Source organism: Calliopsis andreniformis, unplaced genomic scaffold (genome assembly GCF_051401765.1).
Source record: "Calliopsis andreniformis isolate RMS-2024a unplaced genomic scaffold, iyCalAndr_principal scaffold0001, whole genome shotgun sequence".
Classification (NCBI taxonomy): domain Eukaryota; kingdom Metazoa; phylum Arthropoda; class Insecta; order Hymenoptera; family Andrenidae; genus Calliopsis; species Calliopsis andreniformis.
In genome coordinates this window covers 38110784-38121613 of record NW_027480422.1, presented here as the reverse complement: position 1 = coordinate 38121613, position 10830 = coordinate 38110784, and positions in this window count along the sequence as shown.

Below are 10830 nucleotides of genomic sequence, written 5' to 3'. Positions count from 1 at the left end.
AGAAATGACCATAACTTTCATACTGATTGCAATTATTCGTATTATACGATGGAAAATCTGTTGTATTTATATTGTATTGTAACCTTCTGGCGTTGACTTCTAAGGCCCTAGCTATTCGATGTGGTGCAGCAACGCCCTGGAGTGAAGCCTAGGTTGCCCTGATCGTAGAAATGACCTTATCTTTCACACTGGTTGCAATTATTCCTGTTATACGATGGAAAAACTGTTGTACTTCTATTCTATTTTATGCTTCTGGCGTTGACTTCTTAGGCCCTAACTATTCGATCTGGTGGAGCAACGCCAAAGAGTGAAGCCTAGGTTGCCCGGAACGTAGAAATGACAATACCTTTCAAACTGGTTGCAATTATTCCTGTTATACAAGGGAAAAACTGTTGTATTTATATTGTATTTTATGCTTCAGGCGTTGACTTTCTGGGCCCTAACTATTCTATCTGAAGGAGCAACAGCCTAGAGTGAAGCCTAGGTTGCCCGGAATGAAGAAACGACCATCACTTTCACACTGGTGGCAATTATTCCTGTCATACGATGGAAAAACTTTTGTATTTTTATTGTATTTTAAGCTTCGGGCGCGTGACTTCTAAGGTCCTAACTATTGGATCTGAAGGAGCAACGCCCTAGGGTGAAGCCTAGGTTGCCCGAAACGTAGAAATGACCATAACTTTCATACTGGTTGCAATTATTCCTGTTATACGATGAAAAACTGTTGTATCCCTGTTGTATTTTATGCTTCTGGCGTTGACTTCGTAGGCCCTAACTATTCGATCTGGTGGAGCAACGCCCTAGAGAGAAGCCTAGGTTACCCGGAACGTAGAAATGACCATCACTTTCACACTGGTTGCAATTATTCCTGTTATACGATGGAAAAACTGTAGTATCTATTTTGTATTTTATGCTTCTGGCGGTGACTTCTTAGGTCCTAACTATTGGATCTGGTGGAGCAACGCCCTCTGATGAAGTCCAGGTTGCGCGAAACGTAGAAATGACCATAACTTTCATACTGGTTGCAATTATTCCTGTTATACGATGAAAAACTGTTGTATCCCTGTTGTATTTTATGCTTCTGGCGTTGACTTCGTAGGCCCTAACTATTCGATCTGGTGGAGCAACGCCCTAGAGAGAAGCCTAGGTTACCCGGAACGTAGAAATGACCATACCTTTCACACTGGTTGCAATTATTCCTGTTATATAAGGGAAAAACTGTTGTATTTCTATTGTATTTTATGCTTCTGGCGTTAACTTCTAAGGCCCTAACTATTCGATCTGGTGGAGCAACGCCAAAGAGTGAAGCCTAGGTTACCCGGAAAGTAGAAATGACCAGTACTTTCACACTGGTTGCAATTATTCGTATTATGCGATGGAAAAACTGTTGTATTTATATTGTATTTTATGCTTCTGGCGTTGACTTCTAAGGCCGCAGCTATTCGATGTGGTGGAGCAACGCCCCAGAGTGGAGCCTAGGTTACCGGGAACGTAGAGATGACTATAACCTTCATACTGATTGCAATTATTCGTTTTATACGATGGAAAAATTGTTGTGCTTATATTGTATGTTATGCCTCTGGCGTTGACTCCTAAGGCCGTAGCTATTCGATGTGGTGGAGCAACGCCCAAGAGTGAAGCCTAGGTTGCCCGGAACGTAGAAATAACCATTACTTCCACACTGTTTGGAATTATCCATTTTATACAATGGAAAAACTGTTGTATTTATATTGTATTTTATAGTTATGCCGTTGACTTCTAAGGCCGTAGCTATTCGATGTGGTTGAGCAACGCCCTAGAGTGAAGCCTAGGTTGCCCGGAACGTAGAAACGACCATTACTTCCACACTGTTTGCAATTATTCTTTTTATACAATGGAAAAACTGATGTATTTGTATTATAGTTTATGCTTCAGGCATTGACTTCTAATGCCGTGGCTATTCGACGTGGTCGAGCAACGCCCTAGAGTGAAGCCTAGGTTGCCCGGAACGTAGAAATGACCATTACTTCCACATTGTTTGCAATTACTCATATTATACAGTGGAAAGACTGTTGTATTTATATAGTATTTTAAGCTTCTGGCATTGACTTCTAAGGCCCCAACTATTCGATCTGGTGGAGCAACGCCCTAGAGTGAAGCCTAGGTTGCCCGGAACGTAGAAATGCCCATTACTTTCACACTGGTTGTAATTATTCTTGCTATACGACGGAAAAACTGTGGTATTTTTATTGTATTTTATGCTCCGGGCGTTGACTTATGAGGTCCTAACTATTGGATCTGGTGGAGCAACGCCCTCTGATGAAGCCGAGGTTGCCCGGAACGTAGAAATGACCATAACTTTCATACTGATTGCAATTATTCGTATTATACGATGGAAAATCTGTTGTATTTATATTGTATTTTATGCTTCTGGTGCAGACTTCTTATGCCCTAGCCATTCGATCTGGAGGAACAACGCCATAGAGTGAAGCCTATGTTGCCCGGAACGTAGAAATGACCATAACCTTCATACTGCTTGCAATTATTCATTTTATACATTGGAAAAACAGATGTATTTATATTTTATTTTATAGTTATGGCGTTGACTTCTATGGCCGTAGCTATTCGATGTGGTGGAGCAATGCCCTAGAGTGAAGCCTAGGATGCCCGGAACGTAGAAATGACCATACCTTACAAACTGTTTGCAATTATTACTGTTATACAAGGGAATAACTGTTGTATTTATATTGCAGTTTAAGCTTCTGGCGTTGACTCCTTAGTCCCTGACTATTCTATCTGGCGGAACAACGCCCTAGAGTGAATCCTACGGTGCCCGGAACGTAGAAATGACCATCACTTTCACACTGGTTGCAATTATTCCTGATATACGATGGAAAAACTGTTGGAACTATTTTGTATTTTATGCTTCTGGCGTTGACATCTTAGGTCCTAACCATTGGATCTGGTGGAGCAACGCCCTCTGGTGAAGCCCAGGTTGCCCGGAACGTAGAAACGACAATAACTTTCATACTGATTACAATTATTCGTATTATACCGTGGAAAAACTGTTGTATTTATATTGTATTTTATGCGTCTGGTGTAGTTTTCTAAGGCCCTAACTATACGACCTGGTGGACCAACGCCCTAGAGTGAAGCCTAGGTTACACGGAACGTAGAAATGCCCATTACTTTCACACTGGTTGTAATTATTCCTGTTATACGATGGAATAACTGTTGTATTTATATTTTATTTTATGCTTCTGGCGTTGACTTCTAACGCCCTAACTATTCGATCTGGTGGAGCAACGCCATAGAGTGAAGCCAAGGTTGCACGGAACGTAGTAATGCCCATTACTTTCACACTGGTTGTAATTATTCCTGTTATACGATGGAATAACTGTTGTATTTATATTTTATTTTATGCTTCTGGCGTTGACTTCTAAGGCCCTAGCTATTCGATCTGGTGGTGCAACGCTCTAGGGTGAAGCCTAGGTTGCCCGGAACTTAGAAGTGACCATAACTTTCATACTGGATGCAATTATTCGTTTTATACCGTGGAAAAACTGTTGTATTTGTATTGTATTTTATGCGTCTGGTGTAGTTTTCTAAGGCCCTAACTATACGACCTGGTGGACCAACGCCCTAGAGTGAAACCTAGGTTGCACGGAACGTAGAAATGCCCATTACTTTCACACTGGTTGTAATTACTCCTGTTATACGATGGAATAACTGTTGTATTTATATTGTATTTTCTGCGTCTGGCTTTGACTTCTAAGGTCCTAGCTATTCGATCTGGTGGGGCAACGTACAGGAGTGAAACCTATGGGGCCTGGGACGCAGAAATGACCATAACTTTCACACTGGTAGCAATTACTCGTTTTATACAATGGAAAAACTGATGTATTTATATTGTATTTTATGCTTCTGGCGTAGACTTCTTAGGCCCTAGCTATTCGATCTGGATGAACAACGCCCTAGAGTGAAGCCTAGGTTGCCCGGAACGTAGAAATGACCATCAGTTTCACACTGGTTGCAATTATTCCTGTTATATGATGGAAAAACTGTTGTATCTATTTTGTATTTTATGCTTCTGGCGTTGACTTCTTAGGTCCTAACTATTGGATCTGGAGGAGCAACGCCCTAGGATGAAGCCTAGATTGCACGGAACGTAGAAATGCCCATTACTTTCACACTGGTTGTAATTATTCCTGCTATACGACGGAAAAACTGTGGTATTTTTATTGTATTTTATGCTCCGGGCGTTGACTTCTGAGGTCCTAACTATTGGATCTGGTGGAGCAACGCCCTAGAGTGAAGCCTAGGTGGCACGGAACGTAGAAATGACCATACATTTCACACTTGTTGCAATTATTCGTATTAGACGATGGAAAAACTGTTTTATTTATATTGTATTTTATGCGTCTGGCGTTGACTTCTTAGGCCTTAACTATTCGATCTCGTGGAGCAGCGCCCTAGAGAGAAGCCTAGATTTCCCGGAATGTAGAAATGACCATTACCTTCAGGCATGTTGCAATTGTTCCTGTTATACGATGAAAGAACTGTTTATTTTTCTGGTGTTTTATGCGTCTGGAGTTGTTTTCTAAGGCCCTAACTATTCGACCTGGTGCAGCAACGCCCTAGAGTGAAGCCTAGGTTGCACGGAACGTAGAAGTGCCCATTACTTTCACACTGGATGTAATTATTCCTGTTATACGATGGAATAACTGTTGTATTTATATTTTATTTTATGCTTCTGGCGTTGACTTCTAAGGCCCTAGCTATTCGATCTGGTGGTCCAACGCTCTAGGGTGAAGCCTAGGTTGCCCGGAACTTAGAAGTGACCATCACCTTCACTCTGGTTGCTATTATTCCTGTTATACGATGCAAAAACTGTTGTATTTTTATTGTATTTTATGCTTCGGGCGTTGACATCTAAGGCCGTAGCTATTCGATCTGGTATATCAACGCTCTAGAGTTAAGTCTAGGATGCCCGGAACGTAGAAATGGCCATTGCTATCACACTGGTTGCAATTATTCGTATTATACGATGGGAAAACTGTTGTATTTATATTGTATTTTATGCTTCTGGTGTATACTTCTTACGCCCTAGCTATTCGATCTGGAGGAACAACGCCCTAGAGTGAAGCCTAGGTTGCCCGGAACGTAGAAATGACCATAACCTTCATACTGACTGCAATTATTCGTTTTATACAATGGAAAAACTGTTGTATTTATGTTGTATGTTATGCATCTGGCGTTGACTCCTAAGGCCGTAGCTATTCGATGTGGTGGAGCAACGCCCTAGCGTGAAGCCTAGAATGCCCGGAACGTAGAAATAACCATCACTTCCACACTGTTTGCAATTATTCATTTTATACAAAGGAAAAACTGTTGTATTTATATTGTATTTTATGCTTCTGGCGTTGACTTCTAAGGCCCTAACTATTCGATCTGGTGGAGCAACGCACTAGAGAGAAGCCTAGGTTGCCCGGAACGTAGAAATGACCTTTACTTTCACACTGCTTCCAAATATACATCATATACGATGGAAAAGCTGTTGTATTTATATTGTATTTTATGCTTCTGGCGTTGTATTCAAAGCCCCTAACTATTCGATCTGGTGGAACAACGCCCTAGAGTGAAGCCTAGGTTGCTCGGAACGTAGAAATGACCATTACTATCACACTGGTTGTAGTTATTCCTGTTATACGATGGAATAACTGTAGTATTTTTATTTTATTTTATGCTTCTGGTGTTAACTTCTAAGGCCCTAGCTATTCGATCTGGTGGAGCAACGCCCTAGAGTGACGCATAGGTTGCCCGGAAGGGAGAAATGACCATAACTTTCACACTGGTTGCAATTATTCGTTTTATACGATGGAAAAACTGTTGTATTTATTTTGTATTTTATGCCTCTGGCGTTGACTCCTAAGGCCCTAATTATTCGATCTGGTGGAGCAACGCACTAGAGAAGCAAAGGTTGCCCGGAACGTTGAAATGAACATTACCTTCACATCGCTTGCAATTATACATTTTATACGATGGAAAAACTGTTGTATTTTTATTATATTTTATGCTGCTGGCGTTGACTTCTAAGTCCCTTGCTACTCGATCTGGTGGAGCAACGCCCTCGAGCGAAGCCTAGGTTGCCCGGAACGTAGAAATGACCTGTACTTACACACTGGTTGCAATTATTCCTGTTATACGATGGAAAAACTGTTGTACTTACGTTGTATTTTATGCTTCTGGCGTCGAATTCTAAGTCCCAAACTATTCGATCTGGTGGAGCAACGCCCTTGAGTGAAGCCTAGGTTGCCCGGAACGTAGAAATGACCATAACTATCAGACTGGTTGCAATTATTCTTGTTATACGATGGAAAAACTGTTGTATTTATCTAGTATTTTATGACTCTGGCGTTGACTCCTAAGGCCGTAGCTATTCGATGACGTGGAGCAACTACCTAGAGTGAAGCCTAGGTTGCCCGGAATGTAGAAATGACCATGTCTTTCACACTGTTTGCAAATATACATCATATACGATGGAAAAGCTGTTGTATTTATATTGTATTTTATGCTTCTGGCGTTGTCTTCTTAGGCCCTAACTATTCGATCTGGTGGAACATCGCCCTAGAGTGAAGCCTAGGTTGCCCGGAACGTAGAAATGACCAGTCCTTTCACACTGGTTGTAGTCATTCCTGTTATACGATGGAATAACTGTAGTATTTTTATTTTATTTTATGCTTCTGGTGTTAACTTCTAAGGCCCTAGCTATTCGATCTGGTGGAGCAACGCCCTAGAGTGACGCCTAGGTTGCCCGGAACGCAGAAATGACCATTACTTTCACACTGTTTGCAATTATTCATTCTATATGATGGAAAAACTGTTGTACTTATATTGTATTTTATTCTTCTGGCGTTGAGTTCTTAGTCCCTAGCCATTCGATCTGGTGAAGCAGCGCCCTCGATTGAAGCCTAGGTTATCCGGAACGTAGAAGTGACCAGTCCTTTCACACTGGTTGCAGTTATTCCTGTAATACGATGGAAAAACTGTTGCATTTACATTGCATTTTATGCTACTGGCGTTGAATTCTAAGGCCCTATGTATTCGATCTGGTGGAGCAATGTCTCAGAGTTAAGTCTAGGATGTCCGGAACGTAGAAATGGCGATTACTTTCACACTGGTTGCAATTGTCCGTTTTATACGGTGGAAAATCTGTTGTGTTTTTATTTTATTTTATGCCTCAGGCGTTGACTTCTAAGGTCGTAGCTATTCGATGTGGTGGAGGAACGCCCTACAGTGAAGCCTAGGTTGCCCGGAACGTAGAAGTGACCATCACCTTCACTCTGGTTGCAATCATTCATTTTATACGATGGAAAAGCTGTTGTATTTATATTGTATTTTATGCTTCTGGAGTTGACTTCTAAGGCCCTAGCTATTCGATCTGGTGGAGCAACGCTCTAGAGTGAAGCCTAGGTTGCCCAGAACGTAGAAATGACCATTACCTTCACACTGCTTGCAATTATACATTTTATACGATGGAAAAACTATTGTACATATGTTGTATTTTATTCTTCTGGCGCTGAATTCTAAGTCCCTAGCTATTCGATCTGGTGGAGCAACGCCCTCGAGCGAAGCCTAGGTTGCCCGGAACGTAGAAATGACCTGTACTTACACACTGGTTGCAATTATTCCTGTTATACGATGGAAAAACTGTTGTACTTATGTTGTATTTTATGCTTCTGGCGTCGAATTCTAAGTCCCAAACTATTCGATCTGGTGGAGCAACGCCCTTGAGTGAAGCCTAGGTTGCCCGGAACGTAGAAATGACCATAACTATCAGACTGGTTGCAATTATTCGTTTTATACGATGGAAAGACTGTTGTATTTATATAGTATTTTATAGCTATGGTGTCGTCTTCGAGGGTCGTAGCTGTTCGATGTGGTTGAGCAACGACCTAGAGTGAAGCCTAGGTTGCCTGGAACGTAGAAATGACCATAGCTTTCACACTGGTTGCAATTATTCCTCTTATACAAGGGAAAAACTGTTGTATTTATATTGTATTGTATGCTTCTATCGTTGGCTTCTTAGGCCCTAACTATTCGATCTGGTAGAGCAACGCCCTAGGGTGAAGCCTAGGTTGCCCGGAATGCAGAAATGACCATCACTTTCACACTGGTTGCAATTATTCTTGTTATACGATGGAAAAACTGTTGTATTTATCTAGTATTTTATGACTCTGGCGTTGACTCCTAAGGCCGTAGCTATTCGATGTCGTGGAGCAACTACCTAGCGTGAAGCCTAGGTTGCCCGGAATGTAGAAATGACCATGTCTTTCACACTGGTTGCAATTATTCCTGTTATACGATGGAAAAACTGTTGGATTTATATTATATTTTATGCTTCAGACGTTGACTTCTAAGGCCGTAGCTATTCGATGTGGTGGAGCAATGCCCTAGAGTGAAGCCTAGGATGACCGCAACGTAGAAATGACCATATCTTTCACACTGTTTGCAATTATTCCTGTTATACGATTGAAAAACTGTTGTATTTATATTGTATTTTATGCTTCTGGCGTTGACTTCTAAGGCCGCAGCTATTCGATGTGGAGGAACAACGCCCTAGAGTGAAGCCTAGGTTGCCCGGAACGTAGAAATGACCATACCTTTCACACTGGTTGCAATTATTCCTGTTATACGATGGAAAAACTGTTGTATTTCTGTTGTATTTTATGCTTCTGGCGTTGATTTCTTAGGCGCTAACTATTCGATCTGAGGGAGCAACGCTCTAGAGAGAAGCCTAGGTTGCCCGGAACATAGAAATGACCATAACCTTCATACTGATTGCAATTATTCGTTTTATACGATGGAAAAACAGTTGTATTTATATTGTATTTTATGTTTCTGGCGTTGACTTCTAAGGCCGTAGCTATTCGGTGTGGTGGATCAACGCCCTAGAGTGAAGCCTATGTTGCCCGGAACGTGGAAATGACCATTACTTTCACACTGGTTGCAATTATTTGTTTTATACGATGGAAAAACTGTTGTACTTATTTTGTATTTGGTGCTTCTGGCGTAGACGTCTTAAGCCCTAACTATTGGATCTGGCGGACCAACGCCCTAGAGTGAAGCCTAGGTAGCCCGGAACGTGGAAATGACCATCACGTTCACATTTGTTGCAATTATTCCCGTTATACGATAGAAAAACCGTTGTATTTTTATTGTATTTTATGTTTCGGGCGTTGACTTCTAAGGCCCTAGCTATTCGATCTGGTGGAGCAACGCCATAGAGCGAAACCTAGGTTGCCCGGAACGTAGAAATGACCGTTACTTTCACACTGGTTGCAATTATTCCTGTTATACGATGGACAAACTGTTGGATCTTTATTGTACGTTATGCTTCTGGCGTTGACTTCTTAGGCACTAACTATTGGATCTGGTGAAGCAACGCCTAGAGTGAAGCCTAGGTTGCACGGAACGTAGAAATGCCCATTACTTTCACACTGGTTGTAATTATTCCTGTTATACGATGGAAAAGCTGTTGTATCTTTATTGTATTTTATGCTTCTGTCGTTGACTTCTTAGGCCCTAACTATTGGATCTGGTGGAGGAACGCCCTAGAGTGAAGCCTAGGTTGCCCGGAACGTGGAAATGACCATCACCTTCACACTGGTTGCAATTATTCGTTTTATACGATGGAAAAACTGTTGTATTTATTTTGTATTTTATGCTTCGGGCGTAGACTCCTAAGGCCCTAACTATTCGATCTGGTGGAGCAACGCACTAGAGAAGCAAAGGTTGCCCGGAACGTTGAAATGAACATTACCTTCACATTGCTTGCAATTATACATTTTATACGATGGAAAAACTGTTGTATTTTTATTATATTTTATGCTGCTGGCGTTGACTTCTAAGTCCCAAACTATTCGATCTGGTGGAGCAACGCCCTTGAGTGAAGCCTAGGTTGCCCGGAACGTAGAAATGACCATAACTATCAGACTGGTTGCAATGATTCGTTTTATACGATGGAAAGACTGTTGTATTTATATAGTATTTTATAGTTATGGCGTTGTCTTCGAGGGTCGTAGCTGTTCGATGTGGTTGAGCAACGCCCCAGAGTGAAGCCTAGGTTGCCCGGAACGTAGAAATGACCATAGCTTTCACACTGGTTGCAATTATTCCTCTTATACAAGGAAAAAACTGTTGTATTTATATTGTATTTTATGCTTCTGCCGTTGACTTCTTAGGCCCTAACTATTCGATCTGGTAGAGCAACGCCCTAGAGTAAAGCCTAGGTTGCCCGGTGCGTAGAAATGACCAGTACTTTCACACTGGTTGCAGTTACTCCTGTTATACAGTGGAAAAACTGTTGCATCTTTAATGTATTTTATGCTTCTGGCGTTGTATTCAAAGTCCCTAACTATTCGATCTGGTGGAGCAACGCCGTGGAGTTAAACCATGGTTGCCCGGAACGTAGAAATGACCATAAATTTCACACTGGTTGCAATTATTCGTTTTATACGATGGACAAACTGTTGCACTAATTTTGTATTTTATGTTTCGGGCGTTGACTTCTAAGGCCCTAAATATTCGATCTGTTGGAACAACGCCCTAGAGTGAAGCCTAGATTGCCCGGAACGTAGAAATGACCTGTACTTTCACACACGCGCAATTATTCGTTTTAGACGATGGAAAAGCTATTGTATTTATATTGTATTTTATGCTTCTGGCGTTGACTTCTTGGGCCCTAACTGTTCGATCTGGTGGAACAATGCCCTAGAATGAAGCCTATGTTGCACGGAACGTAGAAAGGCCCATTACTATCACACTGGTTGTAGTCATTCCTGTTATACG